At 47.0% G+C, this 23,327-nt stretch overlaps 1 long non-coding RNA gene across 2 annotated transcripts; it reads right to left on the bottom strand.

Moving 5' to 3' along the window:
- Nucleotides 1-9,919: 9,919 nt before the first annotated feature.
- On the bottom strand, nt 9,920-17,728 carry LOC148001883 (uncharacterized). 2 transcript variants are annotated; one of them, XR_015636269.1, is made up of 4 exons: nt 17,285-17,728; nt 16,954-17,040; nt 12,035-12,123; nt 9,920-10,584 (listed from the first exon to the last, which is right to left on the bottom strand). It is a non-coding gene; the product is annotated as an uncharacterized LOC148001883 (long non-coding RNA). The 2 variants fall into 2 exon arrangements; XR_015636270.1 differs by lacking the exon at nt 12,035-12,123.
- Nucleotides 17,729-23,327: the final 5,599 nt, after the last annotated feature.

The raw sequence follows: 23,327 nt of genomic DNA, 5'->3' as shown, positions 1-23,327 counted from the left end.
CTCTCATACACACACACACACACACACACACACACACACACACACACACACACACCCCAGTGGTGCCCTGCAGCTTCCTTATGGCCCAACATCCAGCCAGCGACAGCAGCATGGGGTAAGCACAGCAGAACCCATAACCTACACAGATCCACTGCAGTAGTTTTGATTTCATAGACATATGCTGATCTGCAGTCTCCCTCCTCAACAGCTATGGATCTCTGCTGTGAAAACGTTAACCTAGTTTGAGCTGTTTGATTTCCCTCTAATATGGTTTAAATGTCCATCTGATTTCTAATGCACAGTAGCTGTTGGGGCACAGAACAGCCTTTAAATAGGTTCAACCCTTTCCAGATAGGAAATGGAACTACGTTCATTAAAAATCAGTGTTGGAGATTACTAACTGTGTGCCTCATTATGTAATCAGATTTTGGCTTAGGGGCGGAGAATAAAGTTAGAAAAAAAAGAGAAAGAGTGTGTCGGAACCTGATTGGATGAGAACACAGACAGTGGCCAAACTATCTGGTCTCTGTCCACGTACGCTGATGTTGGCTGACTCTGGCAGGAAGACATGAACAAATGTTACTCCCCCAGATAGGGCAACAGCAGACCAAAGCATGCTGCCACTCAAGTCTAACTTAGTGAGCCGATAAGTTTAACTGCAGTTGCTTACAGAAGCATGGGGGAGGAGTTTCTTAGAGGAACTTGGACAACTTACAGGCAGCTTCACCATCAAGGAAAAGTTTGTCTTCACCTTAGCCATTGTTAGTCACTTACATGTCCTCAGCGAAGGAAGGGCTCTCATGGGCTGCCTCATGCTCTCCTTCCACTTCCTGTGTCAATGGGTCAGTTCTGTGAGGGTTGCATGCTGGTCATCATAACCACACTGACTTATGGCAGCCATGCTGACACGTGGAGGACAGAGTCCCTAACCACCGGTCTCTGTGATTCCTAAGCCTGTGAGCCTACAGCCTAACTTAACCATGTTAGATACGTCCTACCAGGTCTAGTGACTGATGACCCGTGTCTATCCAAGTGTGACTGCCCTCAGTGTTCCTGCCCAACAGCAGTCTAACTTTAGAAAAGCAGAACTTGGAAGGTGAGAAGTCACCTTAGCATTTTGTACACCAAGCCCAAACTCACACTGCAGACGGTGACAAGAAGTGAATCACATCCCTGAGCTCCCCAGCTCTGGCTCCCTCTCATCTCACTAATTCACCATAAATTTGGAGCCACAAAAGTTCAGAACAAAGCTGAACCCTGTATTGGGCACCAAGCCCGTGAGTCACAGTTGAACAGTGGCTTCTTTCTTTCCACATTAGCGGGGTTTTTCCTCCCCTGTAGCCCAAACAAGAATCAACTTTGTGACAATAATTCATTCAGTGCTGCTTGGAGCAGGCACTGAGTTGGGAGGTGACAAGCTCTGTAGTGTCCCAGGTAGTAAGTAGTGTGTCTTCTGCTGACTGAATGCTGGGGAGAAGAGAGGGCAGCGAGTCCAGAAAGCAGGGGACCTCATTTCATTCACTCACAGAGGTCTGCAAAGGTCTCCCTGTAGAAGAAAGGCCTTCCAAATATTTTAATTGCTTAGGTGTGGGAAAAGACTCCAGAGGCAGGAGGAGGCAAGGGAGCCCTGGGAATGAGCTCTCTGAGAGCCACAGTGACTGGATTGGGACCTGTGTCACTTTCTGAAATTGAGTGTGGCCAAAAATAGTTATAGGGGGCAGTTGGGCAAGGAGGTCCCCCCTGAGCGTGTTGCTGTGCTGAAGGGTGGTCATCCATTTGCTTACTAACCTCTGTCCTTGGTGTCCCTGTCAGCTGCTCTCAGTCCTTCCTGCTTATCTCCAGCTTGTACCTAAAACCTCTCTCCAGTGGCACTTCATGTCCCTTGTAGACTAGGGTCTCCTGGTCAAATTCCTTTTCCCTCTCTCTTTTAGTTTTTCTAAATGTTCCCATCTGCTGTTGGATATATCACTTATCGTTCCCTCATGCCCTATTGGGGAATTTGCAGATTTTAAAACATTAGCCCGAACATAAGCAGGGAGAAAATACACTGGATTCCCTTACCCAACAATACAAGGGAACTAAATGCAAACTATGCATACCAGACAGGAACCTGTCAGGACCACATACTGATCAGTACCGGTGAGGTGGTTTAGTTACAGAGGGTCATCACTCTGCACCAGACAGGAGTCAATCATTCCTAAAACAACTCCTGAGGTAAAGACATCGTTACCCTCAGTTCTAGGTGAGAAAACAAAAAACACACAGAGATGTTAAAAGTAAAACTTTCCCACTGCGTATAAATAAAAAGTGTCATAGATTGGACTCATCTGTCTGGGGGCTATTCTCCCAGGCAAGCTACCAACAGACTCGGGATGCAAGCCACACACAGAACTGAACATGCTCTTGTAGTAAAAAGAGAAGCAGGTGAGAGAAAAATTCATTTTAATAACACATTTGCTCCCTCCGAGCATCTCAAAGATATCGGTTAAACACATATAGTCAGTATACAATTTTTTCAGTTCACTGCGGTTTTTTCATGAGAACTCTTCCAAATTTATGAGTATTTTTAAACCTTCAGCACATTTCCATTCAAATGCTAGATTTGCATCAGAAACACTTGATCTGTATTTATATTTCACATAATTTATGGCTGAAAAAGTATTCTTATACCTGATTCGTTCCAAACATCCCAAAACCTAAAAAAATTTCCAATATCCAGGTTGAGTACCAAAAATAATTTTCTCTGTTAGTATCTACAGCCATATTTTCCAGTCTAGTTGCTTTATTTTAGAACTGACTTTAAACCCCATTGATTTTAAAACTAATTCGTTAACTTTGTGTAAATCCATGTTATTGTTCACTTGTCTGTGAGTTTAGCACACAAAATAGTGGGCGTCTGCACAGCATCTTCTGCCCACAGGTCACCATGTTTGATTTTAATATTTTCCTCCCGCCTGGCCTTTCCTGGTTCCCTCCCTCCTCTGTCCTCCAGGTGGGTGCCCCCTCTTCTTTCCTTCACCCTCTCTATTCCTCACCTCCTTTAAGAGCTCCTCATATTCTCTCACAATCGCCTTTCTAGTTTTACAGCACACACACACACACACACACACACACACGCACACACACACACACACACACACACACACACGCGCACACACACACACACACACACACACACACACACACACACACTGGACATTGGCAGAGAGCACAGATAACTGTCTTCTATTTCTGCGTTCCACAAGGTGATGAGTCATAGGACGAGTACACCTTTAGGATAACTTTAAGAACTATGCCCACGAGCTCACTCAGCAAGCTGAGTGCAAACATCTTTTCAATATGTATCATTTCCATGGAATGAAGAGCCAGGTGTTGGTGGTGCTTGTCCTTAACCTCAGCTCAGCCAGGAGACAAAGGCAGGTGGATTTCTGTGAATTTGAGTCAGCCTGCCATCATAGTGAGACCCAATCTCAACAAAATAAAGAGGAGGAGTAAATCATCAGGCAAAGGATGAGCTTCTTGTTCAGAAGCTGCAACAGTTCAGCCAGGTGAGGTGAGGCAAAGCCAAAGGCAGAAGGAGGAGACCAGCAAGGTTACATAAACTTAGCTTCTTGACAAACTGGAAACAACCCTGTCTCAAAAGGGTCAGGGGCATAGTGAACTTGCTTGTGGTGTGAAAGGTCCTGGCCTGAGCACTGAAGCCAAGTAAGCAAGTGAGGGAGCGAGGGAGCGAGCCAGCCAGCCAGCAAGCAAGCATCACAGGCAACACAGCCCTTGATCTGCTTTTGCCAAGTGCCCTTCACTGTGACAGAAGTTATGCCTGGTCTCTCTGGCAGGGTCCTTCGACAAATGTAACATTTGCAAATGTCTATTCCAATGAATATAATAGTCAGCTACAGAATGACAATACTTAAAAGAAAGTAAGTTTGAAACTCCTGTGGGATGAGCATATCCAAAGTATCAGTTGGTTGTGTTTCTTGCATTACATGACTTCCTCTGTAGCTGAAGAAAGTCCTAAACAGTAGGGTTTGAATCTCTTGGATTTTGATGTTGTCAGGAAGACTTTGTAACAAGACAATTGTTGCTTGATTGAGGAATGACTGACAAAAGCTGTATATATTTTAAGATGCAGACACCTGATAAATGCTGTGACATAGTTACCAAATAAAGCCAGCTGTTTCACAACGACCTCCTCCGTAGGTACCCTTTACTGGGTGGTCTGAATGCTTAAGATCTAATGTATTATACATTATCAGTAATTAATAGATTATTTTATCTTTTTCTGGGCTGGGAACTGAACCCCAGGCAATTCTCTTGCTAACTAAGCATTTCCCCACTGAGGAAACCCCCAGCCTCAGAACCATTATTTTAACAGTGGTTCTCAAGTCTCCACACAATGAATTAGGTCTTACAGATAAAAGGCGGTAGCTTTAGTCAGCAGGTGAGGGTCTCTCCATTTCCTTTACTCCTTGACTCCTTTACTCCTTGGCTGCCCTGCTCTTTATCTGCCCAGCGTTTGTTCTAGTGTTTCTAGATTATCTTACTTAGCATGAGGTCTCCCAAGTTTATCCATGTTGCAGGGAGTGTATTTCCTTCTTTACACAGACAAATCATAGAGATAAAACATATCTTTATATATCTGTGTATCTCCTGTTTTCTTTCTTTCTTTTTTTTTTAAATATTTTATTTATTTATTATATATTATGATTACACTGTTGCTATCTTCAGACACACCAGAAGAGGGCATCAGACTTGTTTCAGATGGTTGTGAGCCACCATGTGGTTGCTGGGATTTGAACTCAGGACCTTGGGAAGAGCAGTCGGTGCTCTTAACCACTGAGCCATCTCTCCAGCCCTCTCCTGTTTTCTTTATCCATTCATCCACCAGGTTGTTTCCGTAATCTGGCCATTGTACCCTATGCTGGAGAGAGCAGAGTTTAAGGATGTCTTCCAGATATTGATTTCATCTCCTTTGGATTGATATCCAGAAGTGGAATTGTTGGACCATATGGTAGTTCTGTTTTCATTTTATTTTTTTTTTCAGGAACTTCCAAACTGTTTCCCCTAAAGGCTGTGCTGAGCTTATACTAACTGTAAAATGTCTCTCAGGTCGTTCCCTTATTTTTTTCCAGCAGAACTTCTAAGATGAAGGTGGTGGTGTTTTTGTCCACCTCTCCATCTAAAAGTGGTTCTCTTTTGGGTGTGGGAATTCAAGTCATCTTATAGGCAGCAGCTAATGTTATGAGCGCAGTCCTGGCTGAGAATTACTTTAAAATATTCATTGAACATGTACTTCTAATTTCAGGCAACTCATAGCAATTCTCATTTAGTTTGGGAAGCTGAGAAATAAATCCAAGAGTGTGTCTTTCTTGCTGTGGCAGTGCAGGTGAAGGCTCTGAGGGTAAAGAAAGCTGATTGGTGAGCGGGACAGCAGGGGGAGGGGCAAGAGACTGCTGACACTCAGTCAGCAGGACTTCCTTATCGCTTGCTCCTCTGGGAGAGCAGACAAGAACAGAATTTCAGGAGTTGCATGGTGTGTAACATCTCTGTTTAATCATGGCTTCCGCTGTGCAGATTTCTCCTGTCAAGTTCTTCATCTGGAGGGGGAGGGGAAGGGAAGGGAAGGGAAGGGAAGGGAAGGGAAGGGAAGGGAAGGGAAGGGAAGGGAAGGGAAGGGAAGGAGAGATGGAAGGAGGGGGTCACCACATAAGATAACTGGCTCACTCCTGTGACAATCTCAGAGGTCTTACTTTCCATTACCATTGCAGTAGCAATTTAAACATCAACATGGAGTTTTGTTTTGCATTGTTTTGTTTTTAGGGCTGTGCCCTCACTTGTGGCACTGTGCCTTGTGGGAAGGACAGCAGACACATTGCAGGACTTCCATGTAGGTTCCAAGGATCAAACACAGACTGTCAGGATTTTTTTAAAAAATAAAGAGCTATATTTTTCTTTATACTCTGGAGCTGGACTTGCAGTTGGTTGTGGCCTGCCCAGCGTGATTGCTGGGAACTGAACTAGGGTCCTTTGGAAGAACAGGAACCACTCTTAACTACTAAGCTATCTCCCTCTGAATGAGATTTGATAGGACAGTTAATCCTCAGCACCTTCTGCATCCATATTGATTTCTACATTAGAAACAGTCCTTCATTTTAAGGATTATAATTTTTCAAGATCACTTTTTGAACTGGAGACATAACTTACTATCTTAGGGTTTTACTGCTGTGAACAGACACCTCAACCAAGGCAACTCTTACAAGGACAACATTTAATTGGGGCTGGCTTACAGGCTAAGAGATTCAGTCCAGTGTCATCAAGGAGGGAACATAGCAGCATCCAGGCAGGCGTGGTACAGGAGGAGCTGAGAGTTCTACATCTTCATCTGCAGGCTGCTTGGAGGATATTGGCTTCCAGGCAGCTAGGATGAGCCCGTACCCACAGTGACACACCTACTCCAACAAGGTCAAACTTAATCCAACAGGGCCACACCTTCTTTTTTATTTTATTTTATTTTATTTTTTTTATTAACTTGAGTATTTCTTATATACATTTCGAGTGTTATTCCCTTTCCCGGTATAACATCCCCCTCCCCCTCCCCTTCCTTATGGGTGTTCCCCTCCCAACCCTCCCCCCATTGCCGCCCTCCCCCCACCAGTCTAGTTCACTGGGGGTTCAGTCTTGGCAGGACCCAGGGCTTCCCCTTCCACTGGTGCTCTTACTAGGATATTCATTGCTACCTATGAGGTCAGAGTCCAGGGTCAGTCCATGTATAGTCTTTAGGTAGTGGCTTAGTCCCTGGAAGCTCTGGTTGCTTGGCATTGTTGTACATATGGGGTCTCGAGCCCCTTCAAGCTCTTCCAGTTCTTTCTCTGATTCCTTCAACGGGGGTCCTATTCTCAGTTCAGTGGTTTGCTGCTGGCATTCGCCTCTGTATTTGCTGTATTCTGGCTGTGTCTCTCAGGAGCGATCTACATCCGGCTCCTGTTGGTCTGCACTTCTTTGCTTCATCCATCTTGTCTAATTGGGTGGCTGTATATGTATGGGCCACATGTGGGGCAGGCTCTGAATGGGTGTTCCTTCAGTGTCTGTTTTAATCTTTGCCTCTCTCTTCCCTGCCAAGGGTATTCTTGTTCCCCTTTTAAAGAAGGAGTGAAGCATTCACATTTTGATCATCCGTCTTGAGTTTCATTTGTTCTAGGCATCTAGGGTAATTCGAGCATTTGGGCTAATAGCCACTTATCAATGAGTGCATACCATGTATGTCTTTCTGTGATTGGGTTAGCTCACTCAGGATGATATTTTCCAGTTCCAACCATTTGCCTACGAATTTCATAAAGTCGTTGTTTTTGATAGCTGAGTAATATTCCATTGTGTAGATGTACCACATTTTCTGTATCCATTCCTCTGTTGAAGGGCATCTGGGTTCTTTTCAGCTTCTGGCTATTATAAATAAGGCTGCGATGAACATAGTGGAGCACGTGTCTCTTTTATATGTTGAGGCATCTTTTGGGTATATGCCCAAGAGAGGTATAGCTGGATCCTCAGGCAGTTCAATGTCCAATTTTCTGAGGATCCTCCAGACTGATTTCCAGAATGGTTGTACCAGTATGCAATCCCACCAACAAAGGAGGAGTGTTCCTCTTTCTCCACATCCTCGCCAGCATCTGTTGTCCCCTGAGTTTTTGATCTTAGCCATTCTCACTGGTGTGAGGTGAAATCTCAGGGTTGTTTTGATTTGCATAGGGCCACACCTTCTAATAGTTCCTGAGCTGAGCAATAACAAACCAACATACTTATTATACCATCCTTAATTTGAAATAGCCAGTTTTATTACCAACTTTGACTTATTAATATATTCCTGTGGGTTGGGGATTTAGCTCAGTGGTAGAGCGCTTACCTAGCAAGCGCAAGGCCCTGGGTTCGGTCCTCCGAAAAAAAGAAAAAAAAAAAAAAAAAAAAAAAAAAAAAGAAGACTGTGGTTGCAAGCTACTCTTGCGTCTCTCTTAGAGACCACAAGAGTTCAGACCAGTCTGTCTTGTTGGAACATTTGTTTCCCAGCCTTGCCAAACCTGGGAAACTGTTAAAATCTGAGCGTCCAGAGGGTTTCTTTGCCCAGTTGCCTGGATTGGACCTTTCAAAGCTTTGTACTCAGCCACGAAGAAGCTCTTTTTCAGCCTCGCCCCACCCCCGCACCCCTTCTCTAGGACCTTCCAAATGCCAGCCTCTAGAACAGGCCAGGCTGGAATGGAGAGCTCCTAAGAGACACTGTCTCTCAGCCTGACTCCCAAACTGTTAAAACAATCGACCCCAAAGGAATAGGAATTCCCTTAGGAATCTCATGCTTGGAAAAGGAGCAGGTAGGTACCAGCCAGAAGGGGAACCTGTGTCCCTGGAAGAGGTTCCACACAGTTCTAACTTGTCAGTCCAGACAACGGTAGGTTAGTGGTGAGCGGGCACACACCTTGACCAGGCTTGCTCTGTTGTGCATATCCTCTGCTCTAAACTTTGGTCTCGCCTTTGGACCCTGAAGATGGGCTTAAGGGGGGGGGGGGGGGGTTGGGAGGTTCCTGGACTTTTTTGTCCCCTTGTCCATGTGGTCACATTGAATAAACCTCCCTTTTCTGCTTCTTGCGATTGAATTTGTCTCTTTTGGTTGGCTTATTGAGACCAGGTGACTGGATCTGACTTGGGTCATACTTAGGCTGTGACACCACTGTGCTTTCTGAATTTGATGCCTTGATCTCGGTGAGACTGTGTGTCTGCCAGAGAGCTGGGAGTGTTGTAGGGACGAATCCTCATTTTCTCACTGTGCTGTGCCGCGTGTTGCCAAGCGAAAACAACTGTTCTGCATTTCCTACCCAGTTTTCTCCTTGTTTCCTGTTGGGCAGGAAGTCCCGCCCTGAAAGCGTCTGGAAGTCTCTGTAGTAGTTACTGTCTGCACAGCTCAGGTGGAGTCAATACAAATATTTTTCCTGGACAGTTCAACCCCAGTCTTCTCTGGTTTTCTCCCCCGCCATCACGGAAAAGCTCTTCCTTCCTCCTCTGTGCTTTTCTTTTCTCCCTAGAAATCTGAAGAACCACACTACCCTTGTCTTCATTTTAGTGACTGGTCTGCCTCTGCTGGTACCTGCCCCCCTGTCACTTTCTCTGGGGTGGGTTTCCTCCAGGGAGGCTCTGGAACTATCTTCCAGGTATCCCAGTCTTTCTCGTGGGGATTCCTCTGCTGGTGTCTGAGGCGGGCAGCCTGTCTTCTGACTGGATCAGATGTAGGCAGCAAGGATTCCTCCCTGTCTAGTTCCCTCTTTGTTAGAGCCCAGATGCCAGCTCAAGCTTTACCCTTTCAAAAACAGGGGACCCGACTCTTTTCTCTCCAAAATCTAAAATTATACACATATATCAGTACATTATTCCTTACACACAAACTATGTAGAAGACAGCAATAATCATCCGGTCAGCATCCAGCTAGAAAACCATGTAAAGTATCACAGCGGGACCTACTTTCCCTTCCTTCTTTCCTCTCCGTTAGGTGGTAACCAGTTTACTGAGTTTGGTGTGCTTTCAACTGTTAATCATTGTGTTAGTGTGGATGTGCTGTAGCACGTGTGTGGAGATCAGAGTACACATCTGTGCGATTGGTTCTCTCCTCCGTCTTTACCTGGGTCCTGGGGATCAAAGTCAAGTCTCCAGGCTGCCCAGCAAGTACCTTTGTCCACTGAACCATCACACTGGATCTGAATCAGTTTCTTCAATTCCCGGGGTAGGAGGGGAAGAACATTGTATTTGTAGTTTAGGGACATAAAATACATATATATTCTATGTATTCATAAGCAATACTTTACACATTTTAGTCCCATTCATTAAGGAATCCAAGGTTATCGTTTTTTTTTTTATTGTTTTTTGTTTGTTTTTTTTTTTTTTTCCAGAGCTGAGGACCGAACCCAGGGCCTTGCGCTTGCTAGGCAAGCGCTCTACCACTGAGCTAAATCCCCAACCCCCAAGGTTATCGTTTTATGAACCCTTGTGCATAGAGAAAAAAAGACAAATTAAGAAGACATTCAGCAGCATTACCAGAGACCGAGTAGCTATCCTGGAGTGTGGCTGCCATGGCGGGAAATGGAGCCAGTTAACTTGTCCATCTTTAGTCATTGCAGGAAAACACCACTGTGGCTGTGACCTGTGGCTGCTGTGCATTTCTGCTCGTTGGTACTGAGGAAGAATCCTGGGGAGAATAAAAGGGCTACCGGGAAGAACAGTGCAACCATTTCTGGGGCAGCCACAGCAGCGTTAGTGAGCCTTCCTTGGAGCCTTCCTCGTGCCCGCCCTGGGTCAAGCGCTGTGCTAAGTGTTTTCTTAGGCACTGTGTTTGTTTCCCAAAGCAACCTAAGTGAGCGTGCTTGCCTCTGCCTTTGAGATGGAGAAACCGGGACTGCACAGACTCTAACCACATCTTCCTCTTGAAGGCCAGGCCCTCTTCCCAAGTCTTAATGAGTACATTCACTTGAAGAATGCAGACATGTTAAACCCAGCATCCACAGTGTCTCTCTGCCTTTGTTCTTCTCACTCTGAATGCTTCCCAGCTAACAGCTGCAAATTAAACCTTGTGTTAGTTTATTTCCTATTGCTGTAAGAGAGCTGGTGACCTAAGGCCACTGGGAAGGAAAGGGTTATTTAGCTTACTCCTGATCACAGTCCAAAACAGGAACACAAGCAGGGCAGGAACCTGGAGGCAGGAGCTGACCCGGAGACCATGGGGATGTTGCTTACTGGCTTGCTCCCCAGGTCTGCTCAGCCTGCTTTATTATATCACCCAGGACCACCAGTCCAGGGATATCACTGCCTACTGTGGTTTGGGCCTTCCCACATCAACCATTAATCAAGAAAATACCCCACAGACCTCTCCATAGGCCTAACTGATGGAGACATTTTCTCAACTCAAGTTCCCCCTTCCCAGATGACCCAGACTTGTATCAAGTTGACAAAAAAAGAAAAAAAAATTAACAACAGAAGCCTCTTAGATCCAGGTCTAATCCAGGACTACCCCGCTCCAAATTCTTCACTAGCTCCTTGGTGTCCAAACAGTTGTGTTAAAAGGCCTCACCCTTGATGTTCCAAGACCGGCTCCCAACCTGGCCTTAAACAACCTGGCTGCCCTCCTCCCAAACCCCTGCTGGCTGTACTGTTTGGTATTCTCTGAGCAGCTGCTCACATGCCCATCTCGGCTGCCAGTGTCTGTTCTTCCTGACGGTCCCCTTCTCCTGCTCAATCATCGACATCCCACAGGTTCCCCGGTTCAGACTGGCCAGGGCTTCCTGTCACTTGTTCCTCGTCCATTAATCAGAATATTGCTCTTTCTCTTCAAGCCCTGACTGAATTTTTGTGTGTCCCCGATCCTCCTGAATTATCCTGTGCTCCAGTGTGCTTGCCTTTCCCAACTCCCAGACAATAAGCTGTTTCCTCCTCCCCTCTGCTCCTCCTGAGGTTCAGAAGGAAACAGGGCTAACTTAGATCCTTGAATTGATGTAGCACATTCCCTCCTCAGAGGATGAACACTCAGACAGTCCATGTTGAAATATGGAGCTCAGGACGGGATAGAATCGCATTCACAGAGGTTATGGCTGTACCTCACTTCCATCCTGCAGCCTCGACCCAGATCAGCTGAGAGAGACAATTACTATAACTCAGTGTGCAGCGTAAGTCAGGGCCCTGGATGGACAAGGGCATAGCTAATAAAGATGCTGGGAAGCTGTTGACATTTCACGTTGGCCTTACCCGAAACTGGGAGGCAGTGCTCGGTGGGCAGCTAAGACTTTATACCTGCTCTACACAGGCATCGTAAAGACTTTGACAACTCTAAGTGGAAGGTGGTTGGATGGGGATGATGGGTGGATGACAGGCAGCGTGCATTGCCAGTGTGCACACACTTGCACATGTGTGGCACATCACAGGCTCTCGGCCCCGTGGACAGTGCATGCTGCCTTATGCTGGCTTTCAGTTCGCTGGCACGGGAAGTATCAGAGGTAGAGGTTGTTCTCACCACACAGTCCTGCTGGCTGCTCAAGCACCAGAGACCCCTGAGGCGCGCGATAGGCCATGCACAATGGTTTCTGTCATGGTTTTTCTTTTCTGAAAGAGTAGAAGCCTGTGTTTGTATAATTTTCTCCTTTGCTCCCGCCTGCTCCAGAGTCTTCTTCGGTCCTCAGATTGATATACATGTCATCACCTCTCTTTAAAAATAAGGATCCAGCTCGCCAGCTCCAGTGACCTTAAAAAACTCTATTAACTCAACCTTGGACTCGTCTTTGCTTCCTGATTCTTCTTTCCTCTGACATCCGTCTTTTCTGCTAAAATAGAAGGGCTCCGCTTCTGCCCTTTCGGTAAAGGGTTCAATTCACTTGATATTACTGTTTTAAACCTTCGCATCATCTGTAATTCTTCTAACTTGATAGTTCCTACCCCTACGGACGGGGTGTGAATACACATGCATGCACACTCTAAACCCATGACCTTATGCATACATGCTGGCCTGGCACTCTACAACCCATCCACATCCTTAGTTCTCCATTATTTGAGCTCTTTCCACACAGCTCCAGCTGACCTTGGACTTCGCTGTTTGTTTGCATTTGTCTATTTTGGAGAGGTGCTATTGACTCCAGACCTTGCATATGTTCAGCAACTGGTCTACCACGATCGTCAATCTCAGCCCTCACATCCCATCTTTAACCAAAACTCTCTAGCATTTCTTTTGTAGCAGCCCCCACCATCTATTCCCAAAGCCACGTTTAGTTTAAACGGCTCATCACTTAGGAATTGGGGAAAGAGTAGAGTTGGGAGATTTATTTATTTTTTCCAAAACACAGTTCATCCGTCTTTTCTACCTTACGGTTATAGCTGCCTTTGGGGAAATAGGAATGATAACATGAAAAGACCCAATGGGTGTACCTGAGCACACTGCTGGGTACAATCAGTCCTGCACCTGGGCACACTGCTGGGCACAGTCAGTCCTGCACCTGGGCGCACTGCTGGGCACAGTCAGTCCTGCACCTGGGCACACTGCTGGGTACAGTCAGTCCTGTACCTGGGCACACTGCTGGGTACAGTCAGTCCTGTACCTGGGCACACTGCTGGGCACACTCACTCCTGCACCTGGGCACAGTGCTGGGCACACTCACTCCTGCACCTGGGCACACTGCTGGTAACAGTCAGTCCTGCACCTGGGCACACTGCTGGGCACAGTCAGTCCTGCACCTGGGCACACTGCTGGGCACACTCACTCCTGCACCTGGGCACACTGCTGGGCACACTCACTCCTGCACCTGGGCACACTGCTGGGCACACTCACTCCTGCACCTGGGCACACTGCTGGGCACACTCACTCCTGCACCTGGGCACACTGCTGGGCACACTCACTCCTGCACCTGGGCACACTGCTGGTAACAGTCAGTCCTGCACCTGGGCACACTGCTGGGCACACTCACTCCTGCACCTGGGCACACTGCTGGTAACAGTCAGTCCTGCACCTGGGCACACTGCTGGGCACAGTCAGTCCTGCACCTGGGCACACTGCTGGGCACAGTCAGTCCTGCACCTGGGCACACTCACTCCTGCACCTGGGCACACTGCTGGGCACAGTCAGTCCTGCACCTGGGCACACTGCTGGGTACAATCAGTCCTGCACCTGGGCACACTGCTGGGCACAGTCAGTCCTGCACCTGGGCACACTGATGGGCACAGTCACTCCTGTACCTGGGCACACTGCTGGGTACAATCAGTCCTGCACCTGGGCACAGTGCTGGGCACAGTCAGTCCTGAACCTGGGCACACTGCTGGGCACAGTCAGTCCTGAACCTGGGCACACTGCTGGGCACACTGCTGGGCACAGTCAGTCCTGCACCTGGGCACACTGCTCTGCACAGTCAGTCCTGCACCTGGGCACACTGCTGGGCACAGTCAGTCCTGCACCTGGGCACACTGCTGGGCACAGCAGTCCTGCACCTGGGCACACTGCTGGGCACAGTCAGTCCTGCACCTGGGCACACTGCTGGGCACAGTCAGTCCTGCACCTGGGCACACTGCTGGGCACAGTCAGTCCTGCACCTGGGCACACTGCTGGGCATAGTCAGTCCAGCCCTTGCTGCATGGTCACTCATCTCCAACCAATTCCTTTGACTTCTACTTCCCCAACCTGCTGTGCCGAAAACACTGCTTCTAATCTGGCATTTTCCATCAAATGTTCTCCAGCTCCTCAGCCCAGATCTCAGGTTGGGCATGAGATCGGCTCTGTCATGTGTTATCCCCTAGTGTCGCCTCAAATCTGCCCACCAAGCAGTTTCCTTGGTGCCATTCCCTACCCAGGACAGTAAGGGGCACTTGAGTGGCACTTACTCTGTGTTCTCTCCCAAGCCTCTGTCTCCAATATAGTTCTCTTTCCTACCTGACTTCACTGTCCAATTTCTTACTGGGGTCTCACAGATTTGGAGTGTCCAGCTATGTTACCACCACATCCCCAACCACATCCACTCACTCCACACACCTGGGGACCGTCCCTTCCTCTCCTATACACATCCAATAAGCCATCGAGTCATTTCCTATACTGTGTGTTTTATGTAATATATATTAAAGTACATATATTCAGATTCAGACACACATGCACACACACACACACACACACACACACACACACACACAATTCTGAGCTCCATCTCCCACCTTGCAAACAGATCCAGGTCCCCACTCTTTTGCTTTGGTCTCCTGGGTACCACTTTGCCCTCTGTTATCAGTTTGTCCTCTACACTGCCTACAGTGTAGTTTTCCTAGAATACAAATCTGGATCACATTTCTTTCCTGCTTTTTCCAAGTCTTACAGTATCTGCCTCCTGACTTGATGGGGTGCAGGGGATCACACAAAGCCTTTGGTAGCTTACCCCATCCTCACACCCCTACTGCCGCCTGCACCGAGTTCAGAACAATGTCCCCTGGGGTCCTGAGGCACCTCCTTTGTGAGGGGTCTCCCCTCCCCGTGCTTAGAACAGTTTCACTCATTTGCTCTGGTTAACCTGTAGCTCCTTGGAGGTCACAGGCTTCCATCTGGAGCCTTCCATGCCCTGCTCACCCAGGAGCTGTGGATGCTCACAACTCCTGTGAGTCTACTACTTTCTCATTAGAACACCACTATTATGAGGTTTGGGCTTTGCTTTTGCCTTTCGTTTCTCACCGCTTGTGATTTTTCCTGGGGATTTGATTTCTATTTAACCCAGTTAGAGAGAGATGGCCATGTAAGATAGAAGAAATGATTTCACAAAAGTCTAGTGTGGTAAACCAGCCAGTTTAATTGGGGTTCGTTCCAGGATCATAAGCACTTGATGGGTGGCTACACCAGAGGTATGGCTTGGCACTCATCAAATAGTGTTCTGAGGGAGACAGTGTCTCTGCTAGATCTAACCTCTTCTAAAATGAATTCTCTGTTAGGGCAGAGACCACAACATTTCCCTGTAAGATGAGCCTACAGGAGGCCTTTAATAAATGTGGTTTGCTCATATAGGTCAGCCATCCTGGATCCAGGGAGTTTTGAGAGATGGTCTTCAGGGCTAGAACATAGTGAACAGTTTCTAGCTAAGTCTGACCTGTTGGTTTATGCAACCCTACTTAGTTTCCACAGCCGGGCTTTAATTGATGTGAATTTTCACATCTGTTGATGAATTTTATACTTCAAACAACCAATAGGGCAAGGCATGTTGTGTGAGACTAAAGGACACTTTTGAATGAATGAAAACACTGTACACCATTATCTCAGTTTCCATCTAAGCTACACACACACACACACACACACACACACACACACACACACACAGATGCATACTCACACTCACACACAGAAACACACACACTCACACACACACTCACACACACACAGAGACACATACACACACAGACACACACACACTCTCACACACATACACACACAGAAACACATACACTCACACACACACTCACACACACACTCACACACACAGAGAGATACATACATACACACACACAGAGTCACATACACACACACAGATACATACACACAGATTCTCACACACATACACACACACTCACACACACACTCACACACATACACTCACACACACACAGAAACACATACACACAGAGACACATACTCACTCACACACACACACTCAAACACACACACAGACACATACATACAAACACACACACATATACACTCACACACACAGACACATACATACACACACTCACACTCACACACACAGAAACACATACACTCACACACACTCACACACAGAGAGATACATACATACACACACACAGAGTCACATACACACACAGAGATACACACAGATTCTCACACACATACACACACACTCACACACAGAGTCACATACACACACACAGAGATACATACACACAGATTCTCACACACACACACTCACACACAAACACATACACACACAGAAACACATACACACACAGAGAGACACATACTCACACTCACACACACACACTCAAACACACACACAGACACATACATACAAACACACACACATACACACTCACACACACAGACACATACACACACACACACACACACACACACACACACACACACAGAGGCTGGATTCTAAGCAAGAACAAGGGACTACGATAGCAAACAACCGGTTCACCCTCGTCATCTTTTGCCAAAACTTGTGTTCAGTTTGAATAGACTCTTCGGTTTCAACACTGAATTCAGTGTTGAAAAGAGAACACAGTTTTAGAAGAGGCAGACAGATAACCTCAGGATACTATTCTTTAAAAAAAAAAAAATCCTGAAGCAGGTAAGGCACGCCTGCGATCCTTAGAACTTAGGACACAGTGTGCCAGGGAGTAAGTTCCAGAAGAGCCTAGGCTCTGCAGTCCCAAAAGAATGTTCCTGCACGTGACTGAACTCACCGAGGGAGGCAGAGGAGGGCCAGAGGTGAGAGACCTTAAAGAAAGCTCCATTTTCTTCTCTCCTCCTATGACTCTTCACACAGGGACCTGGTGCACAGGAGACATGAGACATATAATGGAGATTACATTCATACATACCTACAGTCTCCTAGTGACTCCTCCCTCCTTCCATCCCCCTCCCTCTTCCCCCCCTCTTCCCCCTCCTTCCTTCCCTCCCTCCTTCCCTTCCTTTCAATAGGATATGCTGAGTAGCCCAGACTGGCCTCAAATATTCAACCTTCCTGCTGCAGCCTCCTAAATGGTAGGATTTTATGAACACACGGCACCTCACCTGGATTCATACATTTTGTTGTCGGTGGTAAGGGTTTGTTTGCCTTTTGTTGTTTTTGAGATAGGTTCTCCCTGAATGGCTATCCTGGAACTCACTATGTAGATCAGGCTGTCCTGGAACTCAAAGAGATCCACCTGCTTCTGATTCACACAGTTCGGAAAGATTGATAAGTTCTTGTTATGGGAGTCAAAGGAGAGGTTCTGGAAATGCCCGAGTGTTTCCAACTCAACGATTCCTGAAAGCCCTCACCTACGATTCTTCTTTCTTCCAACTGTACACAACAGCACACTGAAAATCAGTCAGCTTCTTGGCTTTTCACACTGATTTCTTCCCCCTTCAAGTCTGAGCCCAAGCAGCGAGCCAGGGAATGATTGCTGACATTCAGCGGCTGAGTATTTTAGAACAGCGACAGCCTCAAAGCTACCAGATGCTTCTTCCAGGTACAGGAAGAAAGGCCACGCACAGACTTATGTAAGAGCTGCAGATTAGCACCAAGCAGACATGCAGGCTCCTACAACCCTGCTTTCCATAATACTCCCTGAGGACAGGCACGTGTCAAAGCCCCTTCTTCCTCCAGGTCCAGTGCTAATACAAGATGCAGCCTACAGTATTTTCCTGTGGCTTTGGAGTTTTCATATCTGGTTGTATGCTGTGTAATTTGTGAAAATCTTTATAGTGATGAAGAAATGTCAGGAAGCTAATTTCTGAAACAGCAAGTTTTTCTTCTTTGATTGTTGCCTGCAGAGTTTGTTTTCTTCCAGCCTCATTTATTTCAAACATGGTTTCTGTTAAGTTTTCTCTGTCTCTTTCTTCCCAAACCAAATAAGGTATTTCCCCACAATACCATAAAGAGCATCTGTGGTAAGTTTTTGCTCATTTCCTTTGTTGCTGTGACTTTGGTAGTTTTTTTTTTAATGTACTTTTTCCTTCTGTTTTCTTTTGTTGAGGCATGTTCTCCTGTTACCAGGCTGGCCTCAAACTTGCTACATATTTGAAGCCTAGCTTTGGACTCCTGATCCTTCTACTTCCCAAGTGCTGAGCCTGTAGTATGTCTGAGCCAGCAAGACAGTGTGTGTGTGTGTGTGTGTATGTGTATGTATGTGTGTGTGTGTGTGTGTGTGTGTGTGTGTGTGTGTGTGTATAAGTTTGTCCCTCTCCCTGAGATGATCCTAAGGTTCATACTTTGTCTCCTCATCCCCAGGGACTAGCATATTGCTCATTATAAAAACATTGAGAGAAAGAATACCTGTAGGACATTATTATTGAACATGGTGAGTTTGTCAAGCTCAGGCCTTTTAGTTGCACACTGCAAAGACAATGGTACAGGACATGAACTTTACAATTCTGTCTGATTCCTCCTCTGCACAGGTCAAAGATGGGGTAGGGCAGGTGCTAGCAGACATAATTTTAGCCCGTGCTGATGGAGCACAAGGCTTCCTCGCTATGAAGAGGAGTCCAGTAATCGCCAGGAAGTGTAACACTACAGGATCTCCAGGCACATTTATATCTCTGCTCCTGTTCAATCCCCTGAACTTCTTGCCCTGAATAGATCTCCAATCTAACCATTCCGATCGACACTGGCCTTGGGGAAAGTCCTGGTTGACCAATACAACAGACCACGACAAACTGAGTTGAAATGATGAGCTTAAAGAAAAGTTTACCATTAAAAAGACAGAAATGGAACCAACTGAAAACTGACTTCCTTCCGCCTTGCCCTGCTACCAACTCTCTCTGAAGTCACAGGAATTCTAGTCATCTCAATACACACTCACATAAACCACATGGAATTTAGTCCTTGAACACTTATAAAATGGTTGGGCACTTGTCTTTAATCTGACACTTGGGGGAACAGAGGAAGGAGGATCACAAGTTTAGAGCCAGTGTAGGTAATTTGGGATGCCTCAAAAAACCAAACAACTGTGGAGTTTGGTTTAGGAAAATCAAATCAACTTATTAGTCAAAAGATCTTTCAGACAGCAATGAAAATCTTTGGTAAGGCAGTTTTGTTTTGTTGGAGACCGGGCCACACTGTAGTCCTGGATGGCCTGGAGCACACTCTGCAGAGCAGACTGGCCTGAAGCTTTCAGCATTCGACCTGCCTTTGCCTCCCAGGTGCTGGGTTTCCAGGTGTTTGCTACCATATCCAGCTGTAGATGGTTCATAGCAACCACATTTCTGTCTAGGATCCAGCTCCATTATTCAAGAGAAGAGGGTGGAAAAGGGATCTTCGACAAACACCTGTGCATGAAAGTGCTGTCTGTAAAAGGTTCATTTCTTCAAGTGGTGCCCTTCCAGGGTCACATGTCAACCCTTCCTAGAAGGCTGTGCAGCCTTTTCTTCCTCCCAGTGTGCATGCAAATGTGGGAAACAGGACTAACAAAGTGGGTGATAGAGCAGGAGCATGCCACCGGTGTGATGTAAAGTTGGGTCAGTTCTGATAGGGTTCCTGAGCTCCAGGGGTGTTCCCACATCCACTCACAGAAAGGCAACAATAACTGGACTTAGTGAGTTAGAAACAAATTATCAACCTGGGTTTTTTGATTTGTTTATTTTGAGACAATGTTACATTGTTTTATCCTTTTCCTCTCAAACAGTAACTTGAACTAGGAAGCATCCTCTTTTTTTTTTTTTTTCCTTTCAGGTCTTTGGCTTACCTTTTCTTTAAATCTTCAAAAACTTCTTCCCCAGGTGACCATTTCAGACAATACCCAAACACTGTGCGCCTCTCTCTTTCCCCCTCTCCCTTTCTCCCTTCCCTCCCTCCCTCTCATATCCATTGTCTTTATTAGAAATACCATTTCCTTGCCTTGTAGACATTTACTCTCACTTGTGGGGGTGCTGCACATTGAACCCAGGGCCTTGTGTATGCTAACAAGTGCTCTACCTCTGGGCTAAAAGTCCAAACCTGCATACTTTAGGTGACTAGAGAAGTGTGACTTCTGACTTCTCTGACAACAATAGAGAGCTTATTAAAAACAGGCATCCAACTGTTTCTCCATATTTTCTGATATTCTACATCAGGTCCAGGAGTCTGCATTTCAAATAATAGCCTCAGTTCTTTTTGAAATAAGGAATTTTGTAACTACACTTTCAGAAGCTATTGAGAGCTGAAAATTGTATTGTTCAATAGTGCCTATCTATTTCAGTAGATGCTAAGAGCAGTTAAGTAACCCAGTTCCTGCTTTCTTGGTGCTTCTGAATCTTCAGAGGAGAAGGAGCACACTGCCATCTGGGGTGGCAGGTCCTGAGGATATGAATAATATATACAATCGGAACACTAAGGGAGACATCCACTCAGGGCAGATTATTGTGCATAGCTTCACAGAGGATAGGTGTCTAGCTGGGCTTGGAAGGTTCAACAAACGGGGATGAGGTGGATCATTTCAAGATGTTGGAACAACTCTAAGTATCAAGAAAGCATGATGACTTTGTGGGATAGTGTGCCTGAACTGGAAGAAGGGGGAGAAAGAAGAGGAGGAGAAGGAAAAGGAGGAGGAAGAGTAGGAGGTAGAGGATTAGAAGAAAAAGAGGATGAGGAAGAGCATATACACATGCCTGGCAAGTCAGGAGTCAGACTGAACTTGAACTCTATTCTGCAGGGACATAAGACAAAGAACTACATGTAACTAAGAAAAGCTGAGAACTGGAGAAGAGCACACTCATTGGTTATCGAATCCCAAATGGTCACCCCTGACACATACATGTACAAGTAACATTATAGGGATTGAGCAGGTCTTATTTATATACCTAGGAATATACCTATCTCTATATATACATACATAAACAACTAAAGAAAAAGAGACTATGAATTTGAGAGATGCAAGAATGGTGGTTTGGAGGGAAGGGGGAATGATCTAATTATATTATAATCTGGAAATATATGTAAAACTGGCCCTTTGAAAGGCCAGCTGGCAGTGATCTTCAAACCCCTGAATTATGATGGGTGGTTCATTTGCAAATTGTTAAAAGAAAAAAAAAGCTTTGAACATTGTGAGGTAGTCTGGATTGGATAAGAAAGGTCTTGAAGTTGCTGATGCAGTCTGACTGAGCCTCTTTGATGGAAAGAATGTATATAACTTTTTGTTTTTTATATTTAATTTTATATTAGAAATTTCATACAAGTATTTCTTGTACATCAAACATATTCCCCTTCCATTAATCCCTTTAATTCCCTTAGACAATTTCATGTCTACTTTCATTCTGCAAATTCTTGATTTAACATACCTATGTAAAATCTAGGAACCGCAAACAAGAGGAAACAAGATGTTTTTATGTTTTTGAGACTGGCTTAATCAGCCTAATATGATTATCTCCGGTTGGGCCTCTTTTCTTACAAATGATATAATTTTGCTCTTTATGGTGGGAAAATTCTGTATACACATCATATTTCCTTTTGCATTCCTCTGTTGTACACCTAGGTTGGCTATATAATTTAGCTAAGGGAATGTTTCGAGTGTGGGTCTAGAACTCTACTTTTGCATACTTCTCGATCCTCCTCGAACATCAGGCCAGTCTACTTCACCTCAGTTTTTATGTCAAAAGGAAAAGGTGTAAGACTTGCAGGAGAGACTGCAGAGACTATTGGAGAGGGGAGATCACTTACTGTTGAAGCTCATACGGATGCCCAAAGCTAACATGAGCAGTCCTTGGCTTTAAATATAAAACTTAGACGGAATCTCCTAGGAAGAGATCCCAAAACCCCAAATCAGCTAATCTGAACTTGGCTACAGATGACTGAAGGCTAAACTTGGGCTAAGTTCGAGACGGGAAACTTCTTTTCAGAGGGAGTAGACTTGCAGAGTTCTCTGAAGTGGTAGAAACGAGCTTGCCCAAACCCCACGCGAGATCAGCGCTCAGTGAACCGCGGCGCCGAGACCTTGGGAGCTACAAATGGATTCCCCAACCACCAATTACGCGGTTTAGGACCAGAGAGAACGAAGGCCCGCCCAGGAGCCTAGCACCGCGCTCCGATTGGACAAGCTCATTCCTCTCCCCGGGCTCTTTGGCCTGTCAATCACTCCGCTCTGACACGACCTCGGCCCCGCCCCCGCTCCACTGACGCAATGCCTGGCGTTCTTGGGCGCCCCGGCCCTCGCTTTAGGTCCTCATTGGTCCCCAGGACGCAGAGAGAAGGGGGGGACACTCTTCTGCTTTTTGAGCTGACTGTGTAGTTTCCCTCTCACTCGCTGTCTGGAGGACAATTAGAGTTGAAGCGTAGCGCCAGAGTACACGGAAGCCGACCGCGGCGCCGCGTTTCCCCTTTCTCCCTCCTGAGAGCTCTCCTTTACAGTTGTGACGCACAAGGCACCCCGCTCACTGACTTCACTTGCGATTGGTTGTGGCCCGCGTCTGTCACATAGCCCCCTCCCTCCTTCCCACCCAGCTATGGACTCTTGATAGACATCCGGGAGGCCACGCCCCCTCCCCGTCTGCCGCTTAGCTCTGCGATTGGTCGAGGGAACTGGCATGCTTTCCCGCCCCGGCCCCCTCCGGAGACTCGGGAGGCTAGTGGGACCCCGCGGAAGTTGTCAGTCAAACTCCTCCCTCCACCCCCCGCGAGGACCTCCCCCGGGCCGCGGGAGCGCGCACGCACGCGCACGGAGTCCCCCCTCGCCCGTACCAGCCACCCTCTCAAGTTGTAGCAGTTGCTACCCCGGGCGTGCTCCGTGGGCGGCCGGTGGGCGCGGGAGGCTGAGCGAGGGCGACTCTCCAAAGATCGGGGCGCGGGTGGCCGCCCCGGGCGATGAGGGGCCAGCGCTGACAGGAGAACGAGAGCTCGGCGGCAGCTCGCGCGGACCCGCGATGGAAGCGCCCCGGGAGGAGGCTCCCGGCCGGGCGGACGGCGCGGGCAGCAGCCGCTGAGGATCTGCCCGGGCTCGGCGCGCCAAGGGGCCGCGAGGCGCGCCCGGCGTCCGCACCCGCGCGCTCTCCCCAGCCGTCCAAACTTCGGGCTCGCCTCCGCCCGCCCTCGGCGCCGGGCGTCAGCAACTTGTGCGGCCCGCGCGCCCCCGCCCTCCCCTCCGCCAGCCCCGGGAGGTGGCCT

Source organism: Rattus norvegicus, chromosome 13 (genome assembly GCF_021556685.1).
Source record: "Rattus norvegicus strain SHRSP/BbbUtx chromosome 13, alternate assembly SHRSP_T2T, whole genome shotgun sequence".
Lineage (NCBI taxonomy): Eukaryota > Metazoa > Chordata > Mammalia > Rodentia > Muridae > Rattus > Rattus norvegicus.
This window is presented reverse-complemented; position numbering and strand designations above follow the sequence as displayed.